This window comes from Oncorhynchus mykiss, chromosome 16 (assembly GCF_013265735.2).
Source record: "Oncorhynchus mykiss isolate Arlee chromosome 16, USDA_OmykA_1.1, whole genome shotgun sequence".
NCBI lineage: Eukaryota > Metazoa > Chordata > Actinopteri > Salmoniformes > Salmonidae > Oncorhynchus > Oncorhynchus mykiss.
Genome location: NC_048580.1, coordinates 10,613,172 through 10,626,111, shown reverse-complemented (window position 1 = coordinate 10,626,111; position 12,940 = coordinate 10,613,172). Strand labels below are relative to the sequence as shown.

Genomic DNA, 12,940 nt, shown 5'->3' with positions numbered 1-12,940 from the left:
GGTCGTTATTAGGTTACCTTTTCTCCCCCTCTTTCCCCCAGCTGTTCCTTGTCTCCTCCTAACTACCTCGTCACCCCTTTTCCCACCTGTTCCCTTTTTCCCTCTGATTAGTCCTCTATATCTCTCTCTGTTTTTGTTCCTGTCTTTGTCGGATTCTTGTTTGTGTTTTTCATGCCTGAACCAGACTATCGTCATGTTTGCTGCAACCTTGTCCTGTCCTGTCGGAATCTGCCGGTCCATCTGAGCCTACCTATGTTTTGTTATTAAAGAAGTTCTGTTTACGTTAATTCGCTTTTGGGTCCTCATTCACGCACCGTAACAGAAGAATCCGACCAAGAATGGACCCAGCGACTTCGGATCCTCTCCACTCAGCCGTCGAGATCCAGGGAGCGATGCTAGGCAGACACAAGCAGGAATTGTCTGCTGCTCGACATGCCGTTGAGACCCTGGCCACCCAAGTCTCCAACCTCACAGAACAGGTTCACCATCTCCGCCTCGATCCACCGGCCACTTCCAGGGCTTTCGAATCTCCGGAGCCCAGAATCAATAACCCGCCGTGTTACTCTGGGGAGCCCACTGAATGCCGCTCGTTCCTCACCCAGTGTGATATTGTGTTTTCTCTCCAGCCCAACACTTACTCCAGGAGCACTGCTCGTGTCGCCTACGTCATATCTCTCCTTACTGGACGGGCTCGTGAGTGGGGCACGGCAATCTGGGAGGCAAGGGCTGAGTGTACTAACCAGTATCAGGACTTTAAGGAGGAGATGATACGGGTTTTTGATCGATCTGTTTTTGGGGAGGAGGCTTCCAGGGCCCTGTCTTCCCTATGTCAAGGTAATCGATCCATAACAGACTACTCTATTGAGTTTCGCACTCTTGCTGCCTCCAGTGGCTGGAACGAGCCGGCTTTGCTCGCTCGTTTTCTGGAGGGTCTCCGCGCAGAGGTAAAGGATGAGATTCTCTCCCGGGAGGTTCCTTCCAGCGTGGATTCCTTGATTGAACTCGCTATTCGCATTGAGCGACGGGTTGATCTTCGTCACCGAGCTCGTGGAAAGGAGCTTGCGTTCTCCGTTGCCCCCCTCTCCGCATCACTACCATCTTCCTCTGCCGGCTCGGGTGCTGAGCCTATGCAGCTGGGAGGTATCCGCATCTCGACTAAGGAGAGGGAACGGAGAATCACCAACCGCCTCTGTCTCTATTGCGGTTCTGCTGGTCATTTTGTCACTTCATGTCCAGTAAAAGCCAGAGCTCATCAGTAAGCGGAGGGCTACTGGTGAGCGCTACTACTCCTGTCTCTCCTTCAAGATCCTGCACTACCTTGTCGGTCCATCTACGCTGGACCGGTTCGTCAGCTTCCTGCAGTGCCTTAATAGACTCTGGGGCGGAGGGCTGTTTTATGGACGAGACCTGGGCTCGGGAACATGACATTCCTCTTAGACAGTTAAGGGAGTCCACGGCCTTGTTCGTCCTGGATGGTAGTCCTCTCCCCAGGATTCAGCGTGAGACGCTACCTTTAACCCTCACTGTTTCTGGTAATCATAGCGAAACCATTTCTTTTTTAATTTTTCGTTCACCTTTTACACCTGTTGTTTTGGGCCATCCCTGGCTAGTTTGTCATAATCCTTCCATTAATTGGTCTAGTAATTCTATCCTCTCCTGGAACGTCTCTTGTCATGTGAAATGTTTAATGTCTGCTATCCCTCCTGTTTCCTCTGTCTCTTCTTCACAGGAGGAGCCTGGTGATTTGACAGGGGTGCCGGAGGAATATCACGATCTGCGCACGGTGTTCAGTCGGTCCAGGGCCACCTCTCTTCCCCCACACCGGTCGTATGATTGTAGTATTGATCTCCTTCCGGGAACCACTCCCCCCCGGGGTAGACTATACTCTCTGTCGGCTCCCGAACGTAAGGCTCTCGAAGATTATTTGTCTGTAGCTCTTGCCGCCGGTACCATAGTCCCCTCCTCCTCTCCCGCCGGAGCGGGGGTTTTTTTTGTTAAGAAGAAGGACGGGTCCCTGCGCCCCTGCATAGATTATCGAGGGCTGAATGACATAACAGTGAAGAATCGTTATCCGCTTCCTCTTATGTCTTCAGCCTTCGAGATCCTGCAGGGAGCCAGGTTTTTCACTAAGTTGGACCTTCGTAACGCTTACCATCTCGTGCGCATCAGGGAGGGGGACGAGTGGAAGACGGCGTTTAACACTCCGTTAGGGCACTTTGAATACCGGGTTCTTCCTTTCGGCCTCGCTAACGCTCCAGCTGTCTTTCAGGCATTAGTCAATGATGTCCTGAGAGACATGCTGAACATCTTTGTTTTCGTTTACCTTGACGATATCCTGATTTTTTCACCGTCACTCCAGATTCATGTTCAGCATGTTCGACGTGTCCTCCAGCGCCTTTTAGAGAATTGTCTTTTTGTGAAGGCTGAGAAGTGCTCTTTTCATGCCTCCTCCGTCACATTTCTCGGTTCTGTTATTTCCGCTGAAGGCATTAAGATGGATCCCGCTAAGGTCCAAGCTGTCATTGATTGGCCCGTCCCTAAGTCACGCGTCGAGCTGCAGCGCTTTCTCGGCTTCGCAAACTTCTATCGTCGTTTCATCCGTAATTTCGGTCAGGTGGCAGCTCCTCTCACAGCCCTTACTTCTGTCAAGACGTGCTTTAAGTGGTCCGTTTCCGCCCAGGGAGCTTTTGATCTCCTCAAGAATCGTTTTACATCCGCACCTATCCTTGTTACACCTGACGTCACTAGACAGTTCGTTGTCGAGGTTGACGCGTCAGAGGTGGGCGTGGGAGCCATTCTTTCTCAGCGCTCCCTCTCTGACGACAAGGTCCACCCTTGCGCGTATTTTTCTCATCGCCTGTCGCCGTCGGAACGTAACTATGATGTGGGAAACCGCGAACTGCTCGCCATCCGCTTAGCCCTAGGCGAATGGCGACAGTGGTTGGAGGGGGCGACCGTTCCTTTTGTCGTTTGGACTGACCATAGGAACCTTGAGTACATCCGTTCTGCCAAACGACTTAATGCGCGTCAGGCGCGCTGGGCGCTGTTTTTCGCTCGTTTCGAGTTCGTGATTTCTTATCGTCCGGGCTCTAAGAACACCAAGCCTGATGCTTTATCTCGTCTCTTCAGTTCTTCAGTAGCCTCCACTGACCCCGAGGGGATTCTCCCTGAGGGGCGTGTTGTCGGGTTGACTGTCTGGGGAATTGAGAGGCAGGTAAAGCAAGCACTCACTCAAACTCCGTCGCCGCGCGCTTGTCCTAGGAACCTTCTTTTCGTTCCCGTTCCTACTCGTCTGGCCGTTCTTCAGTGGGCTCACTCTGCCAAGTTAGCCGGCCATCCTGGCGTTCGGGGTACGCTTGCTTCCATTCGCCAGCGTTTTTGGTGGCCCACCCGGGAGCATGACACGCGTCGCTTCGTGGCTGCTTGTTCGGTCTGCGCGCAGACTAAGTCCGGTAACTCCCCTCCTGCCGGCCGTCTCAGGCCGCTTCCCATTCCCTCTCGACCGTGGTCTCACATCGCCTTAGATTTTGTCACCGGACTGCCTTCGTCAGTGGGGAAGACTGTTATTCTTACGGTTGTCGACAGGTTCTCTAAGGCGGCTCATTTTATTCCCCTTGCTAAGCTTCCTTCTGCTAAAGAGACGGCACAAATCATCATCGAGAATGTTTTCAGAATTCATGGCCTTCCGTCAGACGTCGTTTCGGACAGAGGTCCGCAATTCACGTCTCAATTTTGGAGGGAGTTTTGCCGTTTGATTGGGGCTTCCGTCAGTCTCTCTTCCGGCTTTCACCCCCAGTCTAACGGTCAAGCAGAACGGGCCAATCAGACTATTGGTCGCATCTTACGCAGTCTTTCTTTTCGCAACCCTGCGTCTTGGTCAGAACAGCTCCCCTGGGCAGAATACGCCCACAACTCGCTTCCTTCGTCTGCGACCGGGCTATCTCCTTTTCAGAGTAGCCTCGGGTACCAGCCTCCGCTGTTCTCATCTCAGTTCGCCGAGTCCAGCGTCCCCTCCGCTCAGGCTTTTGTCCAACGTTGCGAGCGCACCTGGAAGAGGGTCAGGTCTGCACTTTGCCGTTATAGGGCGCAGACTGTGAGAGCTGCTAATAAGCGTAGAACTAAGAGTCCTAGATATTGTCGCGGTCAGAGAGTTTGGCTCTCCACTCAGAACCTTCCCCTTAAGACCGCTTCTCGCAAGTTGACCCCGCGGTTCATTGGTCCGTTCCGTATTTCTCGGATCATTAATCCTGTCGCAGTGCGACTTCTTCTTCCGCGATATCTTCGTCGCGTCCACCCGGTCTTCCATGTCTCCTGTGTCAAGCCCGTTCTTCGCGCCCCCGCTCGTCTTACCCCCCCCCCATCCTTGTCGAGGGCACACCCATCTACAGGGTCCGTAGGATTTTGGACATGCGTCCTCGGGGCCGTGGTCATCAGTACCTAGTAGATTGGGAGGGGTACGGTTCTGAGGAGAGGAGTTGGGTTCCCTCTCGGGACGTGCTGGACCGTGCGCTGATCGATGATTTCCTCCGTTGCCGCCAGGTTTCCTCCTCGAGTGCGCCAGGAGGCGCTCGGTGAGTGGGGGGGTACTGTCATGTATTGTCATGTTGTGTCTTGTTTCTGTCCTTTCCCTTCACCCTGTCTCCCTCTGCTGGTCGTTATTAGGTTACCTTTTCTCCCCCTCTTTCCCCCAGCTGTTCCTTGTCTCCTCCTAACTACCTCGTCACCCCTTTTCCCACCTGTTCCCTTTTTCCCTCTGATTAGTCCTCTATATCTCTCTCTGTTTTTGTTCCTGTCTTTGTCGGATTCTTGTTTGTGTTTTTCATGCCTGAACCAGACTATCGTCATGTTTGCTGCAACCTTGTCCTGTCCTGTCGGAATCTGCCGGTCCATCTGAGCCTACCTATGTTTTGTTATTAAAGAAGTTCTGTTTACGTTAATTCGCTTTTGGGTCCTCATTCACGCACCGTAACAGGCATAGAAAATGTACTCACTCATCAGGACACTATTGTTCAGAGGAGCTAGCCAACAACACCGCTAATCACTTCAAACTACAGTGGTCAAGACTGCATACTAGCTGCACTTCTTTTCGTTTTCTGATTCACATCTCATGTGTTGGTTGATGTTAGTCCAACATTCAAAGACCCAGCTATAGCGCTGTGGCTTTGTGCTTGAAGCCATTGCATTGTGACTGGCTTTATCCACTACTCTCATTCTGAACACACAAGCCCATCTCCATCAATAGCATCAAATATTTATCCAGCATGGTACCTGCCATATTCATCAAAGCTACTTGCTTCCTTTGTCTTTTCATGCCCCTAGGGTACTGTAAGCAAGATGTAGGAAGAACATCTCAGCACTTCTTTTAGAGTGCATCATTCTAGAAACGTCTTTATTTGTTTCACTTTATAACCTTCCTCTATAACCTTCCTCATAGACTCAGAAGAACTGAGTCTGACTGTCTGTAGTTCGGAATAGAACTGAACTCCGCTGTCCAGTACATTATTATAATCCACTGTTTTGAAGTGAGACTATAGGATAATGCACAAGCTCCCTGTCTTGTTCTTATGTCCCCGGCTTCCATATTTTATTTCAAACAGCGGTACAGACAGCATATCAACCATGCTGGTCGTCTGAGTGCTGTGTGCCATCTCTTAGCAGGCTGACAAAGACCGTGATGACACAAGTCAGGAGGAGGGTCTGAATCATGACCTGGAGTCTCAAGAGGCTGAGGTGAGATGATGATGGCGCCATTAGGTAGGGAAGAGGTGTGAAGGAAGGTGGGAGGACAGGGAACACTGAGTCAGATACTGATCTTGAGTCAACCACTTTGAGATGTCAGAGAGAGAGAGAGAGAGAGAGAGAGAAGATGAGGAGAGAGAGAATGGGAGTGGCGGAGACAGAGAGAAAGAGAGAGAGCAGGAAGAATGAGAGAGAGAGAGAGAGAGAGAGAGAGAGAGGATGAGGAGAGGGAGAGAAAGAAGATGAGAGAGAGAGAAAAAGATGAGGAGAGAGAGAGAAAGAAGATGAGGAGAGAGAGAGAAAGAAGATGAGGAGAGAGAGAGAAAGAAGATGAGGAGAGAGAGAGAAAAAGATGAGGAGAGAGAGAGAAAGAAGATGAGGAGAGAGCAGGAAGAATGAGAGAGAGAGAGAGAGAGGGAGAGAAGATGAGGAGAGAGAGAATGGGAGTGGCGGAGACAGAGAGAGAGAAAGAGAGAGAGCAGGAAGAATGAGAGAGAGAGAGAGAGAGAGCGAGAGTAGATGAGACAATGGCAGACAGAGAGGTGCTACCATCTTCCCTGTCCCTCATTACAATTATTGTATCATCTCTCTCCTCATCATAATAAGCTTGTTATCCACAAGTGTAGAAATATAGAAATATAGAAGTTTTAGCATGAAGATGAAATGTAATCCTAAACGTTGGCAGGGGAGCCTGTTCCCAAAACTGCTCCACATAAAAACCACTGTGGGAAAAAGACAATCCCAAACACTAGGACAGGGAGCGCTACCGGAAAATATTCTGAACACTATTATGGTGTTTCCAGTTGTGTTTAGGTCAGAATTAGGTCCCTTCTGTTTAGGTGTAATATCCTCTCTCTAATGCTTATAAACACTATTATGATGTTTTGAATCCTGTCTAGTTCAGAATTAGATCCCTTCTCTTTAGGTGTAATATCCTCTCTCTAATGCTTCTAAACACCATTATTATGTTTTGAATCCTGTCTAGTTCAGAATTAGGTCCCTTCTCTTTAGGTGTCATTTCCTCTCTCTAATGCTTCCAAACACTATTATGATGTTTTGAATCCTGTCTAGTTCAGAATTAGGTCCCTTCTCTTTAGGTGTAATATCCTCTCTCTAATGCTTCTAAAAAGTATTATTATGTTTTAAATCCTGTCTAGTTCAGAATTAGGTCCCTTCTCTTTAGGTGTAATATCCTCTCTCTAATGCTTCTAAAAAGTATTATTATGTTTTGAATCCTGTCTAGTTCAGAATTAGATCCCTTCTCTTTAGGTGTAATATCCTCTCTCTAATGCTTCTAAAAAGTATTATTATGTTTTAAATCCTGTCTAGTTCAGAATTAGGTCCCTTCTTCTGGAGTATTTTTATTGACTTATGTGTCTGTTCATTTGCCATTTTAACCCATTTTGTCGGGCATTGTGGAAAACAGTGCACAGTCCACCAACAGGAACCAGAGGTTTTACAACAAGCATGACACAGTATTGCCTCTGTCTAAATAAAACATTAAAAAATATGAAGGTGGATTTCCTCCAGAAATATTATAGACACGCCCTTACCATCAATATTTAGGCAATAAATCATTCGCATTTCTTACCCATTTGATTGTATGACAGACAGTCTGATGCTGCGTTTTACAAAAAACAATCACTTTAAAACAAAAATATTCAGATTGGAGAACCACTGCAAGATTCCAGGCTGCATCACCTCTGGCCGTGACTGGGAGTCCAATAAGGCGGCACACACTTGGCCCAGCGTCGTCCGGGTTTCGCCGGGTTAGGCCGCCATTGTAAATAAGAATTTGTTCTTAACTGACTTGCCTCGTTAAAGCCCCTTCGGAGCTGCGTTTACAAACACTTTTTTTCAGCAGACAACCGTTTTCAGAATGGCTCTATGGAGAGTATACTACTCTCTGGGTTTTGGGAAGTGTTCAGGCCCTGTATCAGTGAGTAAAAATGGTACACAGATAAGTCATGCCACTGAGCATCAGCCACTGCATTGTGCTGTGGTTAAACCTTATTGAAATCCTAATTCTAAATGGAAGCTGTATCTAAGTGTTGCTGTTCAGTTCTCTCATTGGGCTTATCGGTCGTTTTAATGGGTAAGAAAAGCGATAGCATTTATTATTGGAGGGAGCACCGCATCAATGTCTACTATGGTTGATGTACTCACACATATCGTAAAATGTCTTGGAAAATTAGCTCAATCATAGCAGGGTTCTTTAAAGACGTGCTTAAAAAAACTTCCTAATGCTTTTCTCCTCTCATAACGTATTCTCACTGGTTCTTTCCTTTTTCATTCAGACACGTTTCATTTGGACATGTTGTAACAGGGCTTTAAAGGGATCAGAGGCCTTTGTCACCAGTCTGTGTCGTTCCCAGGCACCACTTTGTTGCTCTGAGGGACGTTTTTTTTGGGGGGGGTGGGTGTTGGAAACTCATTTGAGAAATCAGAGGATTCATCCCTGTCTCTTCTCTGCTATCCACGACGCTGCATGGTATTTAATTAATCACTAACCACGTTTCCACCCAGACATGTCATGTGGATGAATTACCTGATGCATGAAAAAAGGCACGACCGGGCTGATGGAAACATGAAATGCTGCTACAATTTTATAAATGCTAACAGACAATTTGTTCGTTCGACATGATGGGATCTTTTTGTGTCGGTAAAATTAACTATGCGAGACATGGCGGTGGAAACGCCTTTATGCTCAAATATTGATATAATAACCATCATATCGAAGTAGACTTGGAGTCGCGCGATGATATGTTGTGTGGTCATCCCACTACTTGGGAAAGCATGCATTTTATTAGGCTACAGATGCAATAAATTGCGTTGAACGTCACAAGGCGGTAAAAGTGAGCTTGATGCTCCTTTCAATAAATATCGAGGGTTTTATTCTGGTGACATGATGATCGAAGCTTTGCTGCCATTTGACAAATATAAATAATATCGCTCTTATCCATAATAGTTATAATAATTATAATGAACTGCATGCTTTCCCGACGGGTCACATTGGTAGGACTACACAACACTCTCCATTAAACACCAATATATAGATTAAAGAAACACTTTGGGGGTTTCAGAGTACTTTTTATTCTGTTTAAAAAACACTTTCTGTGTATCATAAAACGTACATTAGGTTTACATTCAAACACCCTCCAAACTTTGTAATATACATTTGGAAAAACAAAAACTAATTTATGAGTGAGTAACAATGAATAATTATTTACATATACATATTTATTAATAATAATAACAGTCAGGATGTTGTGTCAAATGGGGTAAATGCAGATGGACAAACCCTCTGGGCCCATTTCTGGAAGTGAAAATTATATTTTAGATGGTGTCGGCATCATTTTATTTTCATATATTTTGGAGTAGAATGTCTTTTTAAAAAGTCACCAGAACTGAGCTTCTCTGTCCTTCTACATAACAATTACCCCAGGGAGGACCCCAGACCCACTAAGCAAGCGGACTGGATTTGGTCAAACTTGTAGTTTAACACATGTACAAAAGTATACTCTTTCCCTAAAAGCACAATGGTCCTGATTTTCTTACATGACAGGGGAAGTTAACTTGGCCCCAGACAATCTGAGATCCACTTAAGTTTCAGTCATGTTTTTGTTGTTTTAACCCTTGAGCTTTTCTCGCTCTCCATAAATACATCTCAAATCTTAATAATTAATCCGACGTGTTATGGTTTTACCTTGATGCAGCTCTCACCACGGGAAGCTAAAGCTTTTCCCCAGCTGAAACCTCTCAACCCACTGGTCACACACTGGTTGAATGAACATTGTTCCCATGTCAGTCCAATGCAATTACTTTGAACCAACGTGGAATAAACGTTGAATTGACGATGTTTCTGCCCAGTGGGAACGTTCATTTTTTTTCTACCTGCATTTTTCCTAATGATGCACTTGACATGTGTTTTACATGAAAAACTATATGAATCCTAATACCATCATGCAATTATTGTAAGTCACTTTGGATAAGAGCGTCTGATAAATGACGATTATGTAAATGTGGCGTTAATGTAGGATTTAATATTCGAAACATCCCAGTCACCTTCATACATGCACCAGCAACATTAGTGTACTGATATGTTCATAATGATACAACATATGGAATTGTCTGGTAGTCATAATGTTAGACATATAGGATCATCTGTTTTCTATTTGACATATTGATCTGTGTGTTTAGTAGACTGTTCTGTTTTCTCATTACTGTAATGCTGGCTTTTCATATTATTCCATATTGTGACTGATGGTAATATGCTGGTAATAGAGTATTAGGTCCCTACACACATAGAGTAATCTCCTTTATGACTTGTTTACCTTGTCGAAATAATGACCTCTACTACAATATAGCCTTGTGATCGTCTTTATCTGTTACAGGAGTACCAACACAGCTTAATTGGCTTTAGAGTCTCCCGCTTTTCTGTAGAAAACATCACTAAACGAAAGCATGTTAGGTTTTCTGATTGAACAAATCAAGCGATGTCGAGTAAGTGAAGGAGAGATGAAGCTTGGGGGGGAAATAATAGTTTGACCTTTTTGAGGAACGTTGCAATTGACACTTTCACTGTGGATCCTTTTGGAAATGTTCTGACGAAGACTCCCGTCTCTCCCATCTCTCAATTTATTTTATTTGTTTCAATTTCAATTGAAGGGCTTTATTGGTATGGGAAACATATGTTAATATTGCCAAAGCAAGTGAAGTAGATAATAAACAAAAGTGAAATAAACAATACAAATTAACAGTAAACATTACACTTACAAAAGTTCCAAAAGAATAGAGGCATTACAAATGTCATATTATGTGCAAATAGTTCAAGTACAAAAGGGAAAATAAATAAACATAAATATGGGTTGTATTTACAGTTGTAAGGGCGTTCGTCTGTAGGAGGAAGAGAAGCGGACCAAAGCGCAGCGTGGTGGTTATTCATGTTTTAATAAATCCCTACACATGAACAAACTAACAAAAACAAGAAATGTGCAAACGCAAAACAGTCCTATCCTGTGACAACAAACACAGTGACAGGAACAATCACCCACAAACACACAGTGAAACCCAGGCTACCTAAGTATGATTCTCAATCAGAGACAACTAATGACACCTGCCTCTGATTGAGAACCATACTAGGCCGAAACATAGAAATACCCAAATCATAGAAAAACAAACATAGACTGCCCACCCAACTCACGCCCTGACCATACTAACTACATACAAAACAAAGGAAATAGAGGTCAGAACGTGACAGTACCCCCCCCCAAAGGTGCGGACTCCGGCCGCAAAACCTTGACCTATAGGGGAGGGTCTGGGTGGGCGTCTGTCCGCGGTGGCGGCTCTGGCGCGGGACGCGGACCCCACTTCACCATTGTCTTAGTCCGCCTTATTGTCCGCCTCCGTGGCCTTCTCACCATGGCCACCCCTCTCAATGACCCCACTGGACAGAGGGGCTGCTTGGGACAGAGGGGCAGCTCGGGACAGAGGTGAAACAGCTGCTCGGGACAGAGGGACAACTGCTCGGGACAGAGGAGCAGCTGCTCGGGACAGAGGGGCGGCAGCAGCTCGGGACAGAGGGGCGATAGCAGCTCGGGACAGAGGGGCGATAGCAGCTCGGGACAGAGGGGCGATAGCTGCTCGGGACAGAGGGGCGATAGCAGCTCGGGACAGAGGGGCGGCAGCAGCTCGGGACAGAGGGGCGACAGCTGCTCTGGACAGAGGGGCAGCTGCTCGGGCGGCCCCTGGCTGACTGACGGCACTGGCGGCCCCTGGCTTACTGGCGGCACTGGCGGCCCCTGGCTGACTGGCGGCACTGGCGGCCCCTGGCTGACTGGCGGCACTGGCGGCCCCTGGCTGACTGGCGGCACTGGCGGCCCCTGGCTGACTGGCGGCACTGGCGGCCCCTGGCTGACTGGCGGCACTGGCGGCCCCTGGCTGACTGGCGGCACTGGCGGCCCCTGGCTGACTGGCGGCACTGGCGGCCCCTGGCTTACTGGCGGCCCCTGGCTGACTGGCGGCCCCTGGCTTACTGGCGGCACTGGCGGCCCCTGGCTGACTGGCGGCACTGGCGGCCCCTGGCTGACTGGCGGCACTGGCGGCCCCTGGCTGACTGGCGGCACTGGCGGCCCCTGGCTGACTGGCGGCACTGGCGGCCCCTGGCTGACTGGCGGCACTGGCGGCGCTGGGCAGACGGGCGGCGTTGGCGGCGCTGGGCAGACGGGCGGCGTTGGCGGCGCTGGGCAGACGGGAAGCTCAGCTGGCGCTGGGCAGACGGGAAGCTCCGGCAACGCTGGAGAGGAGGAAGGCTCTGGTAGCGCCGGAGAGGCGGGAGACTCCGGCAGCGCTGGAGAGGAGGAAGGCTCTGGACGGATGGGCCGGAGAGACAGCCTGGTACGGGGAGCTGCCACCGGAGGGCTGGGGTGTGGAGGTGGTGACGGATAGACCGGGCCGTGAAGGCGTACTGGAGATCTTGAGAGCAGGGCTGGCACCAACCGCCCTGGCTGGATCTTCACCCTAGCCCGGCAGATGTGGGGAGCTGGGATGTAGCGCACCGGGCTAAGCACGCGTACTGGGGACACCGTGCGCACAACTGCATAACACGGTGCCTGACCAGCACCACGCCCGCCACAGTTAGCACTGCTAGGAGCACTGTAGTGCTGAGATGGCACAGGACGTGCAAGGCTAGGGAGATGCACAGGAGGCCTGGTGCGTGAGGCTGGCACAGTCTTCACCAGACCCCTCGCACGCACCTCAGGATGAGTATGGATAGCTGACCCCGATGCCATTAAATCCCTGACACGCTCCGTCGGGCGAATGTCGTGCCTCATGCACCAAACCAGCAAATCCCTCATATCTCTCTCCTCCAATTTCCCCATTAACTCCTTCACAGTCTCTGCTTCGCTCACCTCCAACACCAGCTCTGGTTCTGAGCTCCTCCTTGGCTCCTCACGATAAACGGGGGGAGTTGGCTCAGGTCTGACTCCTGACTCTGCCACACTCCCCCTGTGCCCCCCCCCAAGAAATTTTTGGGGGTGACTCTCGGGCTTCCGTCCGCGCCGCCGTGCTTGCTTCGCCAACCTCATTCTCCTGTAACCTTCCGCGCACTGTTCCATCGAATCCCAGGCGGGCTCCGGCACTCTCCCTGGGTCGACCGCCCACCTGTCTATCTCCTCCCAAGTTGTGTAGTCCAGATTCT

At 48.7% G+C, this 12,940-nt stretch overlaps 1 protein-coding gene across 2 annotated transcripts in view; it reads left to right on the top strand.

Moving 5' to 3' along the window:
* Positions 1-12,940, top strand: part of ca10a (carbonic anhydrase Xa) — a 351,708-nt gene that overhangs the window by 300,094 nt on the left and 38,674 nt on the right. The gene's annotated exons all lie outside the window — the stretch shown is intronic.